Source organism: Vipera ursinii, assembly GCF_947247035.1.
Source record: "Vipera ursinii genome assembly, chromosome: 2".
NCBI lineage: Eukaryota > Metazoa > Chordata > Lepidosauria > Squamata > Viperidae > Vipera > Vipera ursinii.
In genome coordinates this window covers 290263279-290286992 of record NC_139513.1, presented here as the reverse complement: position 1 = coordinate 290286992, position 23714 = coordinate 290263279, and the positions used below count along the sequence as shown (strand labels likewise).

At 45.6% G+C, this 23714-nt stretch overlaps 1 long non-coding RNA gene across 1 annotated transcript in view; it reads right to left on the bottom strand.

The window, feature by feature from the left end:
• The window catches only part of LOC310635705, a 172312-nt gene extending 156093 nt beyond the window's left edge, over positions 1-16219 (bottom strand). The window contains exon 1 of the long non-coding RNA XR_014491482.1: positions 15600-16219. This is a non-coding gene — a long non-coding RNA (uncharacterized lncRNA). The remainder of the gene's footprint in view (positions 1-15599) is intronic.
• Between the last annotated feature and the right edge of the window lie 7495 nt (positions 16220-23714).

The following is a 23714-nucleotide window of genomic DNA, read 5'->3' as shown; positions in this document are numbered from 1 at the left end:
ATACAGATGTGGGGCTGTGCATAATAAACAATATCTCAATACATTTTGGGGGTGGGGGGGGTGGGGATTTGTTTTCCGCGGGTGGCCTCAGTAATTTCATCCACTTCTCTCCTTCCGAAGTAGCTGAGCCTGGAAAACAAGCTTATTTGCAAAAGAACTGAAATGGGGAGCAGCAAAGTCCAATACTTATCTGGCCTCCCCACTGCGAGTTTTATTAAGTTAAACAGCTTCTGCTTTTTGCCAAGACAAAATCTGTTCATTGGGGAGGAGGTGGACGGGCTGAATTCCTTCCTTCCTTCCTTCCTTCCTTCCTTCCTTCCTTCCTTCCTTCCTTCCTTCCTTCCTTCCTTCCTTCTTTCTTTCTTTCTTTCTTTCTTTCTTTCTTTCTTTCTTTCTTTCTTTCTTTCTTTCTTTCTTTCTTTCTCTCTCTCTCTCTCTCTCTCTCTCTCTCTTTCTCCTTCTTTCCTTCCTTCCTTCCTTCCTTTCTACACCCTCCCTCCCTCCTTTCACCTTCCTTCCTCCCTCCCTCCTTCCCTCCCTCTTTCTCTCCTCCCTCCCTCCTCTCTCCCCCTCTTTCTTCTTCCTTCCTTCCTTCCTTCCTTCCTTCCTTCCTTCCTTCCTTCCTTCCTTCTCTCCCTCTCTCTCCTTTCTTCTTTCCTTCTTCCACTGTCCCTTCCTTCCTTCCTTCCTTCCTTTCTTCCTTCCTTCCTTCCTTCCTTCCTTCCTTCCTTCCTTCTCTCCCTCTCTCTCCTTTCTTCTTTCCTTCTTCCACCCTTCCTTCCTTCCTTCCTTCCTTCCTTCCTTCCTTCCTTCCTTCCTTCCTTCCTTCCTTCCTTCTTTCCTTCCACTCTCTCCTTCCTTCCTTCCTCCCTCTCCTTCCTTCCTTCCTTCCTTCCCTCCCTCCCACCCTCCTTCCCTCTTTCCAATTCACATTTTCTACCAACCTGAAAATCTCAGCCATGTGACTCTGTAAAGGCCTTTTGGCAACTTCCATGGGGCCGATCGCCTTCCTGAAGGCCTCTCCACAAATGCCGGAGAGGGAGTCCTCAATTTACAAGCCTCCATTTAGCAACTGCTCAAAGTTACAAAGGCACTGAAAAAAGATTTGCCCTCAGTCCTCGCACTCACTCCCATTGGGGCCTTTGATCCCACGGCATCTGATCGCCATTTGCGACCTTCCTAGCCGGCGTCCAAGAAACAAAGTCAGTTGTTTCACTTAACAACTGCAGGGATTCGCTTTACAACCAGAGCAAAGAAGGTCATAAAATAGGGCCTGTCCTGTCCTTGCATTAGGGACTGTTCAACTGAAATAAGTGACCCATAACTGTTTTTTCACACTTACGACTGTTGCGTCACCCTCCTGATCATGCAATACAACTTTGAATGCTTGACAACTGACTCGCACTTATGACGGTCTCAGTGTTCCGGGGTCTTGTGATCCCCTTTTGCGACTTTCTGACAAGCAAAGTCCATGGGGGAAGCGATTCGCTTAACAATTGGGTGACTAACTTAACAACTGCAGTGACTCACTTAACAACTGTGGCAAGAAAGGTCGTACAATGGGGCAAAGCTTCCTTAACAGCCCTCTTGCTTAACGATGGATATTTTGGGCTCAACTGTGGTCGTAGGTCGAGGACTGCCTGCAGCGTGGGAGAATCAAAACTCTCTGTTCAAAAAGCTAGGCTGCAATTCCACACAGCTGCAGCAGGTGGCAGCACCAAGCTGTCCTTGGCTATCTCAACCGGGATGGATCGGAGTTAAGACGCAAAAAGTTGTAGAATGGACTGGAAAGTTGGGGGGGGGAATCAGAAAAAGGGAATGGTGAAGGAAATACTTAATTATTGCATAAAGCAGGGAAAAATACAGTAAATTCCGTCTTAGCTAATTTTGTGCAATGAATCTTATCCTGTCGGGCAATCAAGATTGGGGAAAAAAGGTGCAAAAATAAAATAAAAATTCCCCCACAAAGGAGGGCGTGGCTCAAAATCAGTATCAAGATGGGGTGATTGAAGCTCCATCCATTTTTAATGCTGGATAATAAATTTAGATTCCGTGCAATATGTGAAGTGTTAATACCACTTTACAAGGCCTTGGTAAGGCCACCCTTGAAATACTGCAGCCAGTTTTGGTCACCAGGATGTAAAGAAGATGTTGAGACTCTAGAAAGAGCACAGAGAAGAGCAACAAAGATGATCAGGGGGATGGAGGATAAAACATAAAAGGGAACAGTCGCTGGAATTGGGTATGTGTAGTTTAATGATGAGAAGGACGTGGGGGTGACATGATGGCAGTGTTCCAATATCTCAGGGGCTGCCCCAAAGAAGAGGCAGTCAAGCTATTCTCCAAAGCACCTGAAGGCAGGACAAGAAGCAACAGATGGAAACTAGTCAAGGAGAGAAGCAACCTAGAACTAAGAAGAAATTTCCTGACAGTGAGAACAATTAATCAGTGGAACAACCTGCCTCCAGAAGCTGTGAATGCTCCAACACTGGAAGTTTTTAAGAAGAGACTGGACAGCCATTTGTCCGAAATGGTATAGTGTTTCCTGCCTGAGCAGGGCAGGGGGTTGGACTAGATGACCTCCAAGATTCCTTCCTACTTTATTATTATTGATAATAATAATAATAATAATAATAATAATAATAATAATAATAATAATAATAATAATAATAATAATAATAATAATAATAATAATAATAATAATAATCATCATCATCATCATCATCATCATCATCATCATCATCATCATCATCATCATCATCATCTCCCAGATGGAAAATGGAATGGACTTGAACTCTTCCACTGAAGTCAAATAGCATGGAAAAAGATACTCTTTACAGGTAGATCTCGAATTACAACCATTCACTTAGTGACCGTTTGAAGTTACAACACTGAAAAAAGTGACTTACGACTGTTTTTCACACGACCATCGCTGCATCCCCCGCGGTCTCGTGATCCCAATTCAGACGTTTGGCAACTGCTTCGCATTTATGACAGTTGCAGTGTCCCGGGTGTGTGTGTGTGTTTGTCACGTGATCCCCTTTTGTGACCTTCTGACCAGCAAAGCCGATGGGGGAAACCCGAATTCACTTCACAGTTGTGTTACTAACTCAGCAACTGCAGTGATTCACTTTACAATTGTGTCAAGAAAGGTAGGGCAAAAGTCACTTCACCACGGTCCTGCTTAGCGACCGAACTGTTGGGTTCAGCTGTGGTCGTTAAGTCGAGGCCACCTGTACACTTTGAGATGAAGCATCCCAGTTTGAGAATCTGTCTATGACACACACACACACACACACACACCCCATCCCCACCACAAAGATTGTGCCACATTTGCTCAGCACTTCTAAAAGGAAACGCTTTCAGGGGCTGGTGCCAAAGCTCTTACGTTCCTTGCAACGCAGGTTTTTTTTTGTGTGTGTGTATATGTGTGTGATTTAATTTGCATAACTGAAGAGATGGAAAATTATCTGGGTGATTGATGGCGAGTCTGAAGACTCTCTTAGATAGTCACTAAACTAAACCGGCAATTGAGTTTCTTGCACTTTCCATGTTACTTGTCGCACCGAGCGAAGAAAACCAAACTTCACTTGGAACGGTGTGTATTTTTTAGTTCAACTTCATGTTATCCCACTACAGAACCTTTTGAGAATCAGAATAGAGCTGGAAGGGACCTTGGGGGTCTTCTAGTCCAGCCCCCTGCTCAAGCAGAAGACCCTATACAATTTCAGACAAGGGGCTGTCCAGTCTCTTCTTAAAAACCTCCAGGGATGAAGCACCCACAACGTCTTAAGACAAACTGCTCCATAGTTTGTTTTGGCCCGGCAAGATTCCGTTCACAGGGAAACAACAATCCAGAAACTACTCAGAATGGAAGAAGCTTCTTGGAAGAGAAGTAAAAATGTCTTCAAGGAAAAAGAAAGTCCAGTTGCGTTTTGAAGAAGCACCTTTAGGACAACCGTAACCTGGATGACTGTGAATCTCCATAGACCAGTGATGGCAAACCTTTTAGAGACCGAGTGCCCAAACTGCAACCCCAAAACCCACTTATGTATCATCGGGTGCCGGCTGGGCGTGGCCCATTGGGTGGGTGTGGCCCATTGGGTGGGCGTGTCCCATTGGGTGGGCATGGCTGTGGTGGTAACGGCAGACAGGGTGGGACTAAAAAGTTCAATAAATCAGTTCCAACTTTTCCGAGATCTTTTTTTTTTTTCCTGCGAGAAGTTTAAATTGATTGATTGATTGGACCTTTTTTTTTTGCACATGGCAACGGAGGCCTAAAGTGAAAAGGTTTTATAAAACCCGGCTGAAGGCCTAGGACTGGGGCGATGGCGCGCGTGCCCACAGAGAGGGCTCTGTGTGCCACCTGCGGCATGCGTGCCGTAGGTTGGCCACCATGGCCATAACTAGCTACTGTAACTCACTCACTCACTCACTCACTCACTCACTCACTCATTCTTGGTTCTTGGAGCATGACAGATAACCCAATTCCATTCTGCTAGAAGTAAATGAAAGGTCTTCAAACATTCAAAATCGAATCTGCTGTGTAGTGGAAACTTTTATAAGTGGAGAAACAAGCCTTTCACAGAAACTGCAGTGGGGAACCAGGAAACGATAACATAAAGGGAGGATGCAAGATAGCCATGTAGGTCTTCAGAGTGGGAAAAGAAAGAAGGCAAGCTGTAAAAAACAGCTGCAAGAGGAAATGGCTAGCCGGTGGAAACTAGCTGAATGGGATAAGAGGAAAGCCAGATCTAAAACTGAAAAACGGGAAAGAACCTATTGTTCTAAGGGAGCCCGCAACTCAAAACAAGCAATAGAATATGTCCAATATCCTATGTTCTTAATGCACATTTGCAGTATGATTTAGTAGGCTTAAGGAAGGTAGCAGGAAATATGTCGGAGGCGGTCGGAAAGAGTGTGACCTTGTAGTAGCTCAGCTAAACGGGGAAGGAGGATGGATGTGGCGCGGCCGGGACAGTTTAGTTTAGTTTATTAGACTTATTATTATTATTATTATTATTATTATTATTATTATTATTATTATTATTATTATTATTATTATTATTATTTGTATACCGCCCTTCTCCCGAAGGACTCAGGGCGGTGAACAGGGCAATACATATTAAAAAAACAAGATACAAAAATTAAAAACGATTAAACAAAATGCCCACGAATAAGTTAAAACACATTAAAAAGTAGGTTAGTAAACAGATTAGTAAAACCCAACCCCATCCCATCAGGCCAGGCCAGCTTGTTCGAAAAGGTAGGTTTTGAGATCGCGCCAGAAGGAGCGAAGGTCAGGTGCCATCCGGAGCTCGACCGGAAGATGGTTCCATAAATCCGGCATGCCCACAGAGAACGCCCTCCCCCTGGGAGCCACCAGTCGGCATTCTTTGACCGGAGGCACCCTGAGGAGGCCCTCTCTGTGGGAGCGTACTGGGCGGAGGGAAGTTGACGCCGGCCGCAGGTGCTCCCCAAGGTATTCCGGACCCATGCCATGTAGGGCTTTGTAGGTCATTACCAACACCTTGAATCTCACCTGGAAGACAACTGGAAGCCAATGCAGCTCGCAGAGCAGAGGTGTAACATGGGAGTGTCGGGAAACTCCCAACACAACTCTCGCGGCTGCATTCTGTACCAGCTGGAGCCTCCGAGTGGTCTTCAAGGGTAGCCCCATGTAGAGAGTGTTGCAGTAGTCCAGACGAGAGGTCACAAGGGTGTGAGTGACCGTACGTAAGGCATCCCGGTCTAGATAGGGCCGCAACTGGTGCACCAGGTGAACCTGGGCGAAGGCCCCCCTAGTCACAGCTACTATAGAGAAAGCTGTGAATCTAGGATGACTCCCAAGTTGCGAGCCCTATCTCGTAGGACTCCCATAGGACTCAGGGAAGTTCACAGGGTTTTTTTAAAAGAAACAATACCACTATTACAAAATTTAAAAGAATTAAAATGGTTATATTAAACCTTGAATATAAAAATCCCAATTAAAAACCAATTAAAACCCCAATTAATACCCTCAGTCCAGGCCAGAAAGCTCGAAGAGCCAGGTCTTCAGGTCCCGGCGGAATGAACGTAGGTCGGGGGCAGCCCTAAGCTCTACAGGCAGCTGGTTCCAAAGGGCCGGCGCATCCACAGAGAAGGCCCTCCCCTTGGGTATTGTCTGCTGGCAATCTTTTACCGGCGGTACCCTGAGAAGGCCCTCCCTGTGGATTATATAAAGGATTATATAAAGAAGAGAATATGTTGGGTTTGATAGCTTCTCTCCCTTCACTGCGTCTTCGTTGGTGATTTGTCAGGGAGCTTGCCTCTGGTCACAAAGGAAAGTAGCCACAAGCACATAACAATTCCATAAAGGACTTAAATGTTAAAGCCAGCAGCTCGAATTGGAACGGTAGGCCAACAGGCAATCAATGCACCTTATGGGGCAGCTGGACAGCTGATGCAGTGTCTCGTTCTACCGACTCTTGGGCAGGCCTCGCAAACAAGAGTCACAAATCTTGGGCTGAAGCTCTGGCTGCCCACTCTTCCCCCTTCCCCTACAGTATTATATTTGACATTCCATTCGAAATCCTAAACTCTTTTAATGCGATATCATGCTACAATGAGAGCAACGAGGTGGCTGGACGTCTTTTCTTATTTGACTCCCGCAAAAAGAGACCGAATCTCTTGGCCGGTAGAACAGCGGGCTTCTTATTAGGTTAACCTCTTCCACCCTGCTACTTCATTGCTGATGGGCGGTGGAAAGTTCTCTCAGCTACTCCAAGGAAGATGAAAGACAGGATGTGGGGCATTCATGAGGACCGCACTGAAGAGAATTAGTACCGCTTTCTTCCACTTTCTCGGTCATTCAGATGGTAGAATGGAATAACAGAATAGCTCAGTTGGGAGGGGCCTTGGAGGTCTCTTAGTCCAAGCCTCTGCTCAAGCAGGAGACCCCCATACCATTTCAGACAAATGGCTGTCCAGTCTCTTCTTAAAGGTCTCCAGTGTTGGAGTGCCCATAACGTCTGGAGGCAAGTTGTTCCACAAGTAAATTGTTCTCACCCTTAGCAAGTTTCTCTTTAGTTCTAGGTTGCTTCTCTCTCTGGTTAGTTTCCATCCACTTGGAGGTTTACCTGTGTCCTCAGGGTCACCTGAGTGGTGCAAATGGGTGTTCCAACCCTTTCAGCAATTCCAAGAAGGCTCCACACCCATCTGCACTACTCAGGTGACTCTGAGGACACAGATAAACCTCCAAGTGGCCTCAACGACTCTCTAAAAGGATGCAAATGACCGGCTGTCTGCAAGGAGTGTCAGAATCCATCTATATCATATTCATAAATGGAATGTTTCAAACATTATCCCATGGATTCTGTCATCTCCCGAAGAGAAGAGGATAGATGTGTATTGAACCGGCAATAGGCATTTCAAAGGAAAGGAGAAGCCTTTTGAACTGGGGAAACAAAAGGGGGGGTTAGCATCTGGGTTTTGTCAGCAATAAACAAAAGGGTCCTAACTTCCTCTTTCCCACGAGATGGATGATACGAGAGGAAGGATGGGGGGGGGGGACTGACCAAATGGGGATTAAGGGGGGTTAAACCGGGAACTCTTTATAAGGGTTTACATCGTGGAAATATTAAGCCCTGTCTCATTTCCTACAACCGAGCACGTCATAGTAAAGATTTCTTTTGGACTAAAATCCTGACTCCAAGAGTTTTTGTCTTCCTAAGACGTGGTTTGGGGTGGGTCCTGACATTAGACAGGGCTTGCAACGAAAGTCAACCCGGGAAGAAGAACCTTACCGGGGGACTTTGCAAATAAATATGATGTCTGACGATGAAGCAAGAAGGGAAGAAAGCCCCACGGAGAAGGAGCCTTCCCCCCAGCCGAACTCCCAGAAACATTGGGAAACTGAGGCATCATATTCCTCCTGGGAGGAAACGGCGGAGCAGCACGAACAAAAACCCCGGTGGTCGATGGGCGTTGGAAGGAAAAGTGAGTGGAAAAAGGCTTCGAGAGAAGTGACCCTGAGACGGAGCGACCACCAACCGGAATGGAAACAAGAGATGGAGAACTCCCTGCACGCCAGTGAGGAAGAGCGGATTCTGGAAAAAACTATTGACTTGATGAAAACAACCCTGAGCTCACTAAGGGAGGAGAGAGCTGGAAACCACAACACCTGGGGTCGCAACTGGAGGGGTAACGGAAGGGACCCAACACCTGAAACCCCAGGGCTGTCCAATGGAACAGGAGCTGCTGACTCAGCGGTACCCACCCCCCCCAGACCCACAGATGGGGATCGAGATGAGGAGCGATACACTCCGCGGCGCAGACAACGATCCAGCCAAAGATTCCCACCCCTGGAAGCAAAATTCAAGGGGGAGCCATCACGACTGGGATTTTTCCTAACCCAAGTCCTCAGCTACATGGAAGAGTACGGACGGGACATCCCCAGTGACAAAACACGCATCCGAATTGTGCAATCTGCCCTGGACGGGACGGCCGCAGACTGGGTGGTGAACCTGTATGACTCCAACGCCCCAGAACTCAACGACTTCAACCGATTCATGTCATCCTTGAGGCGACGATTTGAGGACCCTTTGGCTGACCGGAAGGCCCGGGAGAGAATCAAGACGGTGAGGCAGGGCAGGAGAACAGTGGCCGAATATACCCAAGAATTCCGAGCCATCGCCAGCAAGCTGAACTGGCCAGAAGACATCCTCCTCAGCCATTTCAAAGACGGTCTAAACTACGACCTGTATGACGCTTGCCTGCCTCGGGGAGACCCCTACCATCTCGATGACTGGTATGTCCTGGCAGAGGAAGTGGAAATAGACCTATTGAAAAGACAACGCAGAGGAAAACCATGGGGCCGCCCGCCACTCGAGCAAACACGTGAGGGGGAAAACCCACCGGCCACGGCTAAAAAATCAAAGGGATGTTTCAATTGCGGGAGAGAGGGCCACCGTGCTGCAGAATGTCGTTCGAAAGCCCCTCCACGCAAAACAGAGGCACCATCTTCCAAAAAGCTGGGGAAGTCTCAAGGCAACCCAAAAGAATCTTCCATGAAGGGGACAGAGGCTGTAGAGTCCACAATTTCTGCCAAAACCTGGGATTGGACTCCGGCCTACACTGCAGGGGCGGTGGACACCTCGGAAGACAGCTCAGAGGGAGAACCTTTGGTAAGTGGACCTCTTCCACCCATACTTAAGACAGTAACTATATTAGCTTCCTCTGCACCAAAAGCCAATGAAATAAAAGCTTTGATAGACTCTGGCTGCATCCGCTGCCTCATCAGCCCAACACTGGTGGAGGAACTGAGCATCCCAGTGAGGAGGCTAAAACAACCAATCTCCTTCAGTCAATTAGACGGGTCTATAGCAGGGGGGGGACCAGCTACCTTAGCCACTCTACCACTCCACATGTCCCTGGGGTCCCATGAGGAAGACATAACATTTATAGTGGCCCCAGGCATGGCATGCCCAATGATTTTAGGACTGGAATGGCTGAAGAAATGGAACCCCGGGATAAACTGGAGGACTGCAGAACTCAACTTCCCAAAAGGGGAACAGGAAAACGTAAAACCCCCAAACACCCCCCCAACCCAGAGGGAGGAAAAAGCAGCAGTGGGGGAAGAGAAGGGGCTAACAGAGATACCGGAGGAATACAGGGACCTGGCTGAGGTTTTCAGTGAGGAAAGAGCAGATGAGCTCCCCCCCCACCGCCCCACAGACTGCACCATAGAATTCAAACCTGGGGCAAAACTCCCAAAACCCAGGATGTATGCCATGAGCCCAAGGGAAATGGCAGAAATGGAAAGATTCATAAAGAAAAACTTAGAAAGAGGATTTATTGAGCCCGCCAAACCCAAAGTAGCCGCCCCGGTTCTGTTCAGGGAGAAGAAGGATGGTTCCTTTCGTTTGGTTGTGGATTACCGGAACCTAAATACAATTAGTGAATGTAATCTATACCCCCTTCCCCTAATGAAGGATATGCTATCCCACCTATCGAAAGGAAAGATTTTTACCAAACTAGACCTGAGGGAAGCATACTACCGTATTAGGATTAAGGAAGGAGACGAATGGAAAACTGCATTCAACTGCCCAATGGGGTGCTATCAATTCAAAGTATTGCCATTTGGACTGCAAGGGGCCCCCGCAGTCTTTATGCAATTAATTAATGACGTACTGAGAGAGCACCTATATAAGGGGGTCCTGGTTTACCTCGATGACATCCTTATCTTCACAGAAACCAAAGAGGAACATATCAAACTAGTCAGAGCAGTCCTGAAGAAATTGCGAGCTGCCCATTTATATGCTAAATTATCGAAGTGTGAATTTCATAAGGAAAAAATCGACTACCTGGGATATCGCATATCCCCAGAGGGCATCGAAATGGACCCAGAGAAGGTCAGGGCAGTACTAGAGTGGGCACCCCCCCGCACACGGAAGCAATTGCAAAGTTTCCTGGGGTTTGCAAATTTCTACCGCCAATTCATCCCTGCATTTGGCCAAATAGCCATGCCCCTCACAAATTTGTTGAAAACGAAGGGGGGGTCACCCGTGAAGCCCAGCCAGCCTCTGAAATGGTCAATGGAATGTCAAGCAGCATTTGAGAGGCTAAAGAGACTCTTTTCTGCGGAACCTGTACTTAAACACCCAGATCCCAACAAACCTTTTGTAATACAGGCAGATGCGAGCGACGTAGCAGTCGGAGCCGTATTACTACAAGAAAATGATGAGGGGGTGTTGCAACCTTGCGCATATACATCCAGGAAACTTACAGAAACTGAACAACGATGGCCAATATGGGAGAAGGAAGCATTCTCATTAAGGTGGTCATTATTAACTTGGCGTCAATTTTTGGAAGGAAATAAAATACCTTTCCAAGTCTGGACTGACCACAAAAATTTAGAAGCACTAAAAACGCCCAGGAAGCTCACTCCTAAGCAAGCCCGCTGGTCCCAACACTTTCACCGATTCAATTTCACTCTCAAACACTTACCGGGGGGAAAGAACTTCCTGGCAGATGCATTATCCCGCATGCCCCAATATAACAGCACAAGAGTTACTGACTTTAAACCACTTGTACCGGAACAACAACTGGCAGCACCAGTCACCACCAGGGCACAAGAAAAAATGAAACCGAAGGTAGATAGCCAAACTGGAATAGAATTCAGGAAATCTTTGGAAAGTGATGAATGGTTCCAGAAAAATAAACATGTGTGCACAATTAAAGATGGACTGCCGTGGGTGGGGGAGAAGCTATATATACCTGCCACACAGAGAATCAATTTCATGCAACTGTGCCATGATACAAAATCAGCAGGACACTTTGGCTTTGTAAAAACCTTACACTTAACTAAAAGGCAATTTTGGTGGCCATCTATGAAAAAGGACATAGAAAGCTATGTGGGTAGCTGTCAAATTTGCGCAATGGCCAAGAGGTTACAAGGGAAATCGCCAGGACTGTTACAACCAGTGGCAAATCCCTCAGCCCCATGGAAAGAAATAGCCATGGATTTTATTGTGGAACTACCAGAAAGCAACGGAAACACCGTTATCTGGACTGTTACTGATCTGTTCTCTAAGCAAGTCCATTTCATACCTTGCCCAAAAATTCCTACTGCAAAAACATTAGCAAAACTTTTTGTACAACATATTTACAGATTGCATGGAGCACCACTACGCATCATATCTGACAGGGGGGTGCAATTTACCTCAGCATTCTGGAAGGAATTTTTATCTCTGTTAGGAACCACCCAAGGACTGACATCTAGTCATCACCCTCAGGGTAATGGTCAATCTGAAAGGGCTAACTCTGTACTTGAACAATATTTAAGATGTTATGTACATTTTCAGCAGAACAATTGGACAGACCTGCTGCCTTTCGCAGAAGTGGCATATAACAACGCAATTCACTCCAGCACAGGTTACACTCCTTTTCAAGTAGCCACAGGCCAGAGCTTCAACCCCATACCTGACCTAACCCCAAAAGAACCGGTAATTCCAGAACTAAAGGAATGGATTGCTCAGTTACAATACACCTGGCCTATTGTCAGAAAAGCATTAACAGAGGCTAGATTAGCACACAAGACACAGGCAGACAAGAAAAGATCTGATCCCACACCGTTCAAGGTGGGAGAGATGGTATATCTGTCTACAAAATACCTTAAGTCTCTCCAACCCTGTAAAAAACTAGGACCAAAATACATTGGACCTTTTCCAATTAAAAGAATCATAAACCCAGTAACAGTTGAATTAGAACTACCTAAAAATCTTAGACGAATACACCCAATCTTTCACTGCAGTCTAATAAAGAGAGAACAACAATCTCCCCTACGAACAAAAATTCCACCACCACCACCTCCCATCATGGTGGAAGGAGAACAACATTTCGAGGTGAAGGAAATTCTGGATTCCAGGAGACATCATGGAACAACTCAATATCTAGTGGCTTGGAAACACCTCCCCTCCTCAGAAAATGAATGGGTCAGCAAACACCACGTTAAAGCACCAAAGCTGCTTAAGAGATTTCATACAGAATATCCAAACAAACCGAGTTAACATTTACACATGTTATTTTTTCTTCTCTTTTCTTTTCTCCCCCTACAGATGGACACATCCTTCTTCTAAGGAGAGCGGACTGTCAGAATCCATCTATATCATATTCATAAATGGAATGTTTCAAACATTATCCCATGGATTCTGTCATCTCCCGAAGAGAAGAGGATAGATGTGTATTGAACCGGCAATAGGCATTTCAAAGGAAAGGAGAAGCCTTTTGAACTGGGGAAACAAAAGGGGGGGTTAGCATCTGGGTTTTGTCAGCAATAAACAAAAGGGTCCTAACTTCCTCTTTCCCACGAGATGGATGATACGAGAGGAAGGATGGGGGGGGGGACTGACCAAATGGGGATTAAGGGGGGTTAAACCGGGAACTCTTTATAAGGGTTTACATCGTGGAAATATTAAGCCCTGTCTCATTTCCTACAACCGAGCACGTCATAGTAAAGATTTCTTTTGGACTAAAATCCTGACTCCAAGAGTTTTTGTCTTCCTAAGACGTGGTTTGGGGTGGGTCCTGACAAGGAGTATGAATCCTTCCATTCCCCACCATCCGGTCAGAGCTGAAGAAACTTCTTGGATGAGAAGCGAAGCGTCTTCAAAGGAAAACAAGAAAGTACAGTTGCCTCCTTAAAAAAAAGCACCTTTGGGACAATCCTGACCTGGATGACTGAGAATCTCCATATACATCTCCATATTTTATTTCACTTCCATTCATCTTTTTTTTTCTTCCCTCCTTACGACCAAAGGCTATTTCTACCCCAGAGTAAGAAGACAAAGCACAGATCAAGATTTGTCCCTGAACCCTCAAAAGAATGCATGGCTTCTTTCTGTTTTCTTTTTTTCAAGGGGGGGGAAGCGGAAGGGAGAGAGAGAGAGAGAGAGAGAGAGAGAGAGAGAGAGAGAGAGAAGGGAGAGAATATTTTAAACAGATTTTAATTTGCAACAGGAGCCGGGGGTGGGGGGTGGGGTGGGGAGAAGGGGAATAAGACGTCAAAAGAGATGAAAGCCATGAAAGGAAAGTTTTTTTTTTTAACAAAATGGCAAGGATGACGGGAGGGAAGGGGGAAAAAGAGACTTGGCTGCGCTAACCCAGGATGAAAATTAATCTGCTCAGATCTGCTTAAAAAGATATTCCATTTGATCTTTTCTATCTTCTGCTGCGATTATCCAGATTTCTTTTGAAGTTCGGAGTCCTGTGGAATGGATGTGTAAAATTCCATTTGGCATAGAGGGTGTATTAAGGTTGGACACTTCGGCAAGCTTACGGATTGTCTAGAGGTGCGAGGTGAGCAATGGAGGGACAGAAGAGGTGTGAAGTGAGCTGGAAGGGTCTCCTTGTGCAAACGTATTGTTGCATGGGGCGTCAAGGAGGTGTGTCAAAGCCACAGGTGATGTTTTGACGAGCAGGTGCATGTTCCTTCTCAGTGCAAACTGAGTGCAAGACTCGCATGCAACTTTAGACCTTAGCAGGATAATAACATCATCATCATCATCATCATCATCATCATAGTTGATTGATATCGCTGTACCAGGAGATGCCAGCGTTGAAGAAAAAGAACTGGAAAAAATTACGAAATACCGCGACCTGGCCATTGAAACTGCGCGATTATGGATGAAACGCGTAACAGTGATACCCATTGTCATCGGGGCACTGGGAACTATGTCCAAAAACTTTGCAAAATACATCAGGAAATTGCAGCTTCCTGCAATAACTCCAGGAAAGCTACAAAAAACTGTGCTACTCGGAACACCTTACATTTTAAGGAGATACCTGGTTGATACCTAGGATGCTGGCAGCAACACGTGTCAACCATTAGTGCCAGTCAATTTGAGTGTTCAGTTGACTGAGTTTCATGTTTTTTGAATAAATGTTTTATAATAATAATAATAAAGTTGGAAGGGACCTTGGAGGTCATCTAGTCCAACCCCCTGCTCAGGCAGGAAACCCTATACCATTTCAGACAAATGGCTGTCCAGTCTCTTCTTCTTCTGGAGGCAGGTTGTTCCACTGGTTAATTTTTCTAACTGTTAGGAATTTTCTCCTTAATTCTAGGTTGCTTCTCTCCTTGATGAATTTTTTGACCTCCAGTGATGGAGCACCGACAGCTTCTGATGGCAAGCTGTTCCACTGGTTAATTGTCCTCACTGTTAGGAAGTTCCTCCTTAATTCTTGCATAGGTCTGGCTGATATGTCTTCTTCTTGGGCTAAATCAGAATAACAGAGTTGGAAGGGACTTTGGAGGTCTTCCAGTCCAACCCCCTGCTCAAGCAGGAAACTCTATACCATTTCAGACAAATGGTTGTCCAATCTCTTATTAAAAACCTCCAGTGTTGGAGTACCCACAACCTCTGGAGGGAAACTGTTCCACTGATTAATTGTTCTCACTGTCAGGAAATTCCTCCTTAGTTCTAGGTTGCTTCTCTCCTGGCTTAGTTTCCATCCGTTGCTTCTCGTCCTGACTTCAGGTGCTTTGGAGAATAGATTGACGTCCCCCATTTCTTTGAGACAGCCCCTCAAATATTGGATGACTGCTGTCACGTCACCCCTAGACCTTCTTTTTATTAAACTAGCCAAACCCAATTCCTGCAACGGTTGGTCGTGCATTTTAGCCTCCAGCCCCCCGAATAATCTTTTTTGTTCTTCTCTGCACTCTTTCTAGAGTCTTAACCTTTTTTTAAAAAAAAATATCTGGAGAAAGTGACCTGCATCTGCTCATTACTGTCATTCAGACGAAACCCCTTATCCTAATTCCATGCTGCAGCACCTCAAAAAACGTTGCTGGTCCGTGGCATTTGGAATTAATTCAGCCCACCACTCATCATAATTATGAGAACTTCAGCAGATCTTCACCTCTTCGAGTATGGGTGTGTTTGTGAGGCTTAACCCAGTTATTTTAATCAGCTCATTTTCTGAGTTGGGAGATTCTAATGAACCCAAAATTAATCCGGGGGGTCTAGTTAGGGTGCCATCAGCATTCTAATATGACCGTAAGACCAAGGTTAACACTTGCTTCAGTATGTTTGCCAAATACATTTACTAGGTCTGACACCCTCTTTCTCTTTCTTTCTTTCTTTCTTTCTTTCTTTCTTTCTTTCTTTCTTTCTTTCTTTCTTTCTTTCTTTCTTTCTTTCTTTCTTTCTTTCTTTCTTTCTTCCTTCCTTCCTTCCTTCCTTCCTTCCTTCCTTCCTTCCTTCCTCTTTGTTTTTCTTTTTCTTTCTTTTCCTTCTTTCCTTCCTTTAATCTTTGTCTTTCTCTATTTTTCTTTCCATTTTTCCATCCTGTTCTGCTTTTTCACTTCTTTTTTCCTTTCCTTTCCTTTCCTTTCCTTCCCTTCCCTTCCCTTCCCTTCCCTCCCCTCCCCTCTCCTCTCCTCTCCTCTCCTTTCCTTTCCTTTCCTTTCCTTTCCTTTCCTTTCCTTTCCTTTCCTTTCCTTTCCTTTCCTTTCCTTTCCTTTCCTTCCCTTCCCTTCCCTCCCCTCCCCTCCCCTCTCCTCTCCTCTCCTCTCCTCTCCTCTCCTCTCCTCTCCTCTCCTTTCCTTTCCTTTCCTTTCCTTTCCTTTCCTTTCCTTTCCTTTCCTTTCCTTTCCTTTCCTTTCCTTTCCTTTCCTTTCCTTTCCTTTCCTTTCCTTTCCTTTCCTTTCCTTTCCTTTCCTTTCCTTTCCTTTCCTTTCCTTCCAGCTCTATTCAATTCTATCAATTTTTTAATTTTTTTTTTAATTCCATTTATATCCCGCCCTTCTCCGAAGACTCAGGGCGGCTTACAAGCTTAGCAGTAGCCTTCATTCTATGTATATGCCTGCTTATTAGGGCTTTCACACACCCCCAAGCGGCATTATTACAAAGTCAGCATAATTGCCCCCAACAATCTGGGTCCTCATTTTACCTACCTGGGAAGGATGGAAGGCTGAGTCAACCTTGAGCCTGGTGGGACTCGAAGCTGCACTAATTGCAGGCAGCTGGTGTTACATAAGGAGGCATTAGCCCACTGCTCCACCAAGGCTCTAAATGATAGCAGTGTTCTGGTACGTGGTGAGGAGCTCCTACCAAGGAAATTAATCAAAGACAGAAGCAACCTAGAACTGAGGAGAAATTTCCTGACAAGTGAGAACAATAGAGCAACTTGCCTCCAGAAGTTATGGATGGTTCATAACTCACAGTTTTTAAGAAGAGATTGGACAATCATTTGTCTGAAATCATTTGTCTGAGCAGGGGTTGGACTAGAGGGTCTTCCAGGGGCCTTCCAACTCTGTTTTTCTGTTCTTCTGACCCTTGGTGGAGAGCCTTGGTGGAGCAGTGGGCTGATGACTCCTTAAGTAACCCCAGCTGCCTGCAATTAGTGCAGGTTCGCATCCCACCAGGCTCAAGGTTGACTCAGCCTTCCATCCTTCCAAGGTAGGTAAAATGAGGACCCAGATTGTTGGGGGCAATTAAGCTGACTTTGTAAACCACTTAGAGAGGGCTGTAAAGCACTGTGAAGCAATGTCTAAGTCTAAGTGCTATTAATATCTAACAGCCCAGGGGTTCCCAACTGGGGGTGCGAGACGATATTTCAGGGGGTGCAAAAACTTCGGTTTTCAAAATCATAGTGTATATGCATAATTCACTGACGTTATTTGAAACTTTTGCAACGGGTGCAAGAATATATCAGAAGCGTTTTAGGAGTGCAGGGTATAGAAAAGGTTGGGAATTGCCGCAACAGCCTAAGAGCTGATAGCCAGCCAAGACCCTGGTGGCACAGCAGTTAGAATGCAGTATCACAGGCTAATTCAGCTCACTGCCAGCAGTTCGATCCTGACCAGCGCACGTTTGACTCAGCCTCGCATCCAGTGGTGGGATTCAGCCGGTTCACACCACTTCGGCAGAACCGGTAGCTAATTTTTTTTGTTGCCCAGACTCAGAATGGACTTCCGGAAGCGGCATCCAACACAGAGAACCGGTTGTTCACATATTTGAACCCCAACACTGCTCCCATCTTTCCGAGGTTGGTAAAAATGAGGAGCCAGATTGTTGGGGGCAAAAGGCTGACTCTTGTAAACCACGGGAGGGGCTTTAAAGCACTGTGAAGTGGTACCTAAATCTATGTGCTGTTGCTGTTTGTAGGTGAGGATGATCTAAGTAACTTCTATAAAAGTTCCTATGTTAAATTGTGCGAAGTTGGAGGCAGATGCCTCCCGAAGCGCCAGATAGCCTTCAAATGAGCCTTGGTGGAGCAGTGGGCTAATGCCTCCTTAAGTAACCCCAGCTGCCTGCAATTAGTGCAGGTTCGAGTCCCACCAGGCTCAAGGTTGACTCAGCCTTCCATCCTTCCCAGGTAGGTAAAATGAGGACCCAGATTGTTGGGGGCAATTAAAGCTGACTTTGTAATAATGCCGCTTGGGGTGTGTGTGTGTGTGAAAGCCCTAATAAGCTGGCATATACATAGGATGAAGGCTACTGCTAAGCTTGTAAGCCGCCCTGAGTCTTCGGAGAAGGGCGGGATATAAATGGAATTAAAATAAAAATAAATTAAATTAAATAAATAAAAAATCCCAGCCAGTCAAGCAGGATGAACATATCTCATCAATTAGGGATTTTTGACTGGCAGGATCTAAAAGGATCTCAGCTGCTGCCCTTGCTCTGTGTAATATATGATCCCCAGAGGAGAGGTAAGCATTTTCTGGAAGTGTTAAAACCTGATTTTGCCAATTAGCAGGAAGGCCTAAAAGTATCCTGCAGCCCTAAGGATAGCTGGTGCCCTAAGCTCACCCCCGCTGCTTTATTAACCTCCAACCCTTTGACTTTTTAATCTGAGTATTTTTTTTAAAACTTGTAAGTTTTCACTTCTTTTTAACCATTTTAAAAACTGTGCTCTGATTCATGTATTCCTATTGTTTTATTGCAATATAAATGGACCAGAGTCCGTTAGGTGAGATGGGCGATGGAGAAATTAGTGGTTAAGGGATCAGGCTGATAAACCAGGTAATTTTGAATTCGAGTCCTACCTTAGGCATGAAAACTGGCTGGGTGACTTTGGACCAATCACAGGGCACGGTAAGATACAGTCCCGCCTTAGGCATGAAAGCCAAGTGGGTGACTTTGGACCAATCGTGGGACATCGTGAGCTCTAGTTGCACCTTACGCAGGAAAGCCAACTGAATGAGGGGATGGTGAGTTCTAGTCCCTCCGTAGGCAGAAAAGCTAGCTGGGGTGACTTTGAGCCGATCTCCAGGAGATGGTGAGTTCTAGTCCTGCCTTAGCCATGAAAGCCAAGTGGGTGACTTTGGACCAATCGCAGGACACCGTGAGCTCTAGTTGCACCTTACGCAGGAAAGCCAACTGAATGAGGGGATGGTGAGTTCTAGTCCCTCCGTAGGCAGAAAAGCTAGCTGGGTGACTTTGAGCCGATCTCCAGGAGATGGTGAGTTCTAGTCCTGCCTTAGCCATGAAAGCCAAGTGGGTGACTTTGGACCAATCGCAGGACACCGTGAGCTCTAGTTGCACCTTACGCAGGAAAGCCAACTGAATGAGGGGATGGTGAGTTCTAGTCCCTCCGTAGGCAGAAAAGCTAGCTGGGTGACTTTGAGTCGATCACCAGGAGATGGTGAGTTCTAGTCCTGCCTTAGCCATGAAAGCCAAGTGGGTGACTTTGAACTAGTCTCTCTCTCTCCCTCTCTCCCTCTCTCTCTCTCTCTCTCTCTCTCTCTCTCTCTCTCTCTCTCTCTCTCTCTCTCTCTCTCTCAGTCCAACCCACTTCACAGGATTGTTGTTTTGGGGGAAACAGCATATTCTCCACCTTGAGTTATAAAGAAATAAAGGTGGGATTAAAAAAAATCAAATCAAATGAACGAATGGATAAATGAATAACATCCCTCACTCATTGAGGTAATGTGGTATTCTGCATATAATGCAAATGCTTGTTAGTCCTGGGCAGCTCAGAAGGATGTAGGCAGAAAGCAAAGCAGCTTTTTTGAAGCGTCTTCACCCACCCTCACCTTAAATCAGGGGTCTTCAAACTTGGCCCTTTTATGACTTGTGGACTTCAACTCCCAGAATTGGAGTTGAAATGCTGGCTGAGGAATTCTGGGAGTTGAAGTCCACAAGTCATAAAAGGGCCAAGTTTGAAGACCCCTGCCTTAAATGATCAGTCCAGGGGTTTGGGGGAAAATTGCTTCTGAGATCCCCATCATTGAATTTATTTTTTCTGCTTGGGATTGTCTGATTTCTAGGAAGCGAGCCTCCTTTTGAAATCAGCCACATGGACCAGAAACTTATTTGATGCATGCCATTAAGGAGACATCCGTCACTATAGAACTGGGTTCAGACTTACAATTTACAGCTTCAATTTGTTCACCTATCAAATCTGGCATGGGAGAGCCGGGAATAAATTTAGTCCATAAACGCCACACTTTTCTGACACGGCAGGTAGAAATGCCATTTTATCGAAAAACACCTCTGGGCAAAATGGTTCCTTTAAACAAGCCACAATTTTTCTCAATCACAGCCAAACAACCAGCTAGGGAAATCTCTTGAGGCCGTTCATTTGGCAAAGTCAAAGATTAAGACGCCTTTTGGACCATTTGCAAAAGCAGAAATGAGGAGAAACATCCGGTCTTCTCACCCAACCCCAAATGGGGAGCCTTGAGAAATGGCTTAGAGAGGCCAAAGGAAAGGTTTGAGCCATTCAAAGGGGTAAAATTGTTGCAACTATCCAAAAACAAAATCTTGGCAGAGAGGGGAGGGGAGGGGGGAAGGGAAGGGAAGGGAAGGGGAGGAGAGGAGAGGGAAGGGAACGGAAAGGAAGGAGGAAAGGAGGGTGAGAGGGAGGCGGGAGGAAAGAAGAAAGAAGAAAGAAAAAGGAGAAAAAAGAAGGGATGCTGAAAGAAGGAAGGAAGGAAGGAAGGAAGAAGGAAAAGGAGGGAGGAGAAGGAGAGAGGGGAGGGGAGAAGAAAGGAGCAGAGAGGAAGAGAGAGAAGGGGAGGACAGAAGAAAGAAGAGAAGAGAAGAGATGAGAAGAGGAAGAGAAGAGATGAGAAGAGGAAGAGAAGAGAAGAGAAGAGAAGAGAAGAGACAAGAAGAGGAAGAGAAGAGAAGAGACAAGAAGAGGAAGAGAAGAGACGAGAAGAGAAGAGAAGAGAAGAGAAGAGAAGAGAAGAGAAGACACGAGAAGAGGGAGAGAAGAGAAGAGAAGAGAAGAGAAGAGAAGAGTAGAAGAGAAGAGAAGAGACAAGAAGAGGAAGAGAAGAGAAGAGACAAGAAGAGGAAGAGAAGAGACGAGACAAGAAGAGAAGAGAAGAGAAGAGAAGAGAAGAGAAGAGAAGAGACGAGAAGAGGGAGAGAAGAGAAGAGAAGAGAAGAGAAGAAGAGAAGAGAAGAGAAGAGACGAGAAGAGGGAGAGAAGAGAAGAGGGAGAGAAGAGAAGAGAAGAGAAGAGAAGAGAAGAGAAGAGAAGAGAAGAGAAGAGAAGAGAAGAGAAGAGAAGAGGAGAACAGAAGAAGACAGCAGGAAAGCTTGGGGTACCTCATAAAAAAGCTGGATATTATTTTAATTTCCCCCTTCCTCCCAATTATTTTCTTCTACTCCTCCCTAGCTTTTTACCATCTCTTTCATACTTTACCGTCACCATCTATTTTTTTTATTAGTGACATTTATTAATATCGATGGGAGAAACTGCAATCGCTTCATGAGACCCTTTGGTTCAAGGGAAAGAACCGCAATGATTTGCTTAACAACCACGGCAAAATCGGTTGTAAAATTGAGCGTGACTCACTTAACAACAAACTTGCTCAGCAAAGGAAAACCTGTCGTCCCCCCCTCCATAGTGATCATATGTGGGAAACTATTTGTGCTCTATTTGTGTGTGTCTGTGTCTGCGTGGCGCATCCCTTGCAGTCCCTTGAAGAAAAGCAGGAAGAAAAGCTGACATTTTAACCAAGAAACCCGATTGTGTCGGGCTTATCTGAATACCCTGGTTAAATCCGCAGTGAGGAAATCTCTCTTTTCCCCACCCACCCTCTTTTTAGACTGAGTTTGATTGAAAGCAAAATGCACAGAGCAAATCCCCCAAGAAGCAAAGGACAAGGCTGAACTTAAAAATCAACCATAAAAAAAAAGCTCGCAGCGTGTGCTATCCTACAGCGGAGTCATATCAACGGGGAATGTAACCTCATAACGACAGTACTGAGGGTTAGAGGGGCCACAAACCACGGAGGAAGGAATAAGTTAGGAGAGATAAAAATCTGTTTAATATTCAGGAGCCTTGGTAAGGCCACACTTGGAATACTGCATCCAGTTTTGTGTTGTGATTCAGGGTCAGCCTGTGGGTTCGGCAGTTGGGTCGGACGACTCAGAGGAGGAGGAGGGGGGTGTTGAAGACCTTGCTGAGGGGGTTGAAGATCTTGCTGATGAGAGCCCTCAGCCAGGCCCCTCCCACTTGGTCACCACGGAGACCCAGCTGTGTGAGCCTGACAGTGTGGATGAAGATGACCCACAGCTGGCCCTGTTCAAGGATGCCCGACGCAGGAGGCAGTCAATTAGGAGTAAACAGAGGAAGGCAATGGGGCTTCTCGGAAGGGGGCAGAGAGAAGCCACGCCCTGAACTCTATATAAGGGGAATGTGTGGGGAGGGCTGGTTTGCTGAAGGCAACTGCTCGGATAGTGTTTCTTAAAGCTCCTGTTTCTTGGTTCGTGTCTTGTTTGTTTTTGTAGTAATAAATTTGGCAGGCGTAATTCCAGCCTCTTGCCGTTTGTAAAGGGGTTGCCTTTTCTGCAGGGCCGGTAGCAGGCTGGTACAGAACATTTTGCTCCCCATGGTGTAAAACAAAAAAGATGTTGAGACTCTGGAAAAAGTGCAGAGAAGAGCAACAGAGATGATCAGGGGACTGGAGGCTAAAACATATAAGGAAAGGCTGCTGTAATTGGGTATGTCTAGTTTAATGAAGAGAAGGACCAGGGGTGATGTAATGTATTGGGATTTTACTTGAACTGTTTTCACGTGTCTTTTGAATGCTGCTTAAGGTTGCTCAATTGGTGTGTCTGTGTAACAGTCGCTGACTAGCCAGACTTGCTGTCTCCAAGAAGATCATTGGATGATTTGGGGTGGGAATGGGTTCCTTTAAACCTATTGGCTGCCGCCTAGTGGCCAGCTGTATAAGTAGCTGCGCAGAAGCCTCTGATTCAGTTCTGTTCCTGTTTGCCTCAATACAGCAACGTTCCTGTTTGCAACCTCTCGTCTCGCTTACTGCCTCCAAAGAACTCACTACACAACAGGTGACATGATAGCAGTCTTCCAATATCTCAGGGACTGCCCCAAAGAAGAGGGAGTCAAGCTGTTCTCCAAAGCGCCTGAAGGCAGGACAAGAAGCAATGGATGGAAACTCATCAAGGAGAGGAGCAACCTAGAACTAAGAAGAAATTTCCAGACAGTTTGCCTCCAGAAGTTGTGGGTGCTCCATTACAGGAGGCTTTAAAGAAGAGATTGCATAACCACTTGTCTGAAATGGTATAGGGTTGCCTGTCTGAGCAGGGGGTTGGACTAGAAGACCTCCAATGTCCCTTCTAACTGTTATTCTATTCTAAGCTTCTATCCCATCCCCAGTTTAGGTCTTTTTGCTGCTAAGTGAACCCTTTCTGAAAGTCCTGTTCAATAAAATCCCGTTAAAGCTTTGTTTTGAGTTGAGGCCCTTGCAAAATGGCACACTACCCAGAGAATAAATTACAGAGCACGAGGTAACTCTGTTCTATCTAACATGGACATGTCTGTGAAGTCTCTGGGATTTCAACTAGAAGAAGATTGAATCAATATATCTTGGAGAAGACAATTCTATATTGTTGTCAAGGTTTCTACAACACGGACACATCTATGAAGTCCCTGGGAGCTCAACCCGAAGAAGTCATTAACCTTTTCCCTACATCGGATAGTAGCTCATAACCAACCTCAAGTGAATTCTTCACCTCAAAATAATCATATAAGTTAACCTGCCCTCACTGAAATGATGATTGAACTCAAAACCTAAGAAAGATGGGGCCTGGTTAGACCAACCCAATTCCAAAAACAAGAGCAATTCAGGTAGTCCTTGAGATATGACCATAATAAAACCTGCCAATTATGGTTGCATGTTAAGAGCCTCCATAAGCAGCTGCCATGTTTGCAGCAGCCCAGTTGAATTCTGGTCATGGAATTGCACA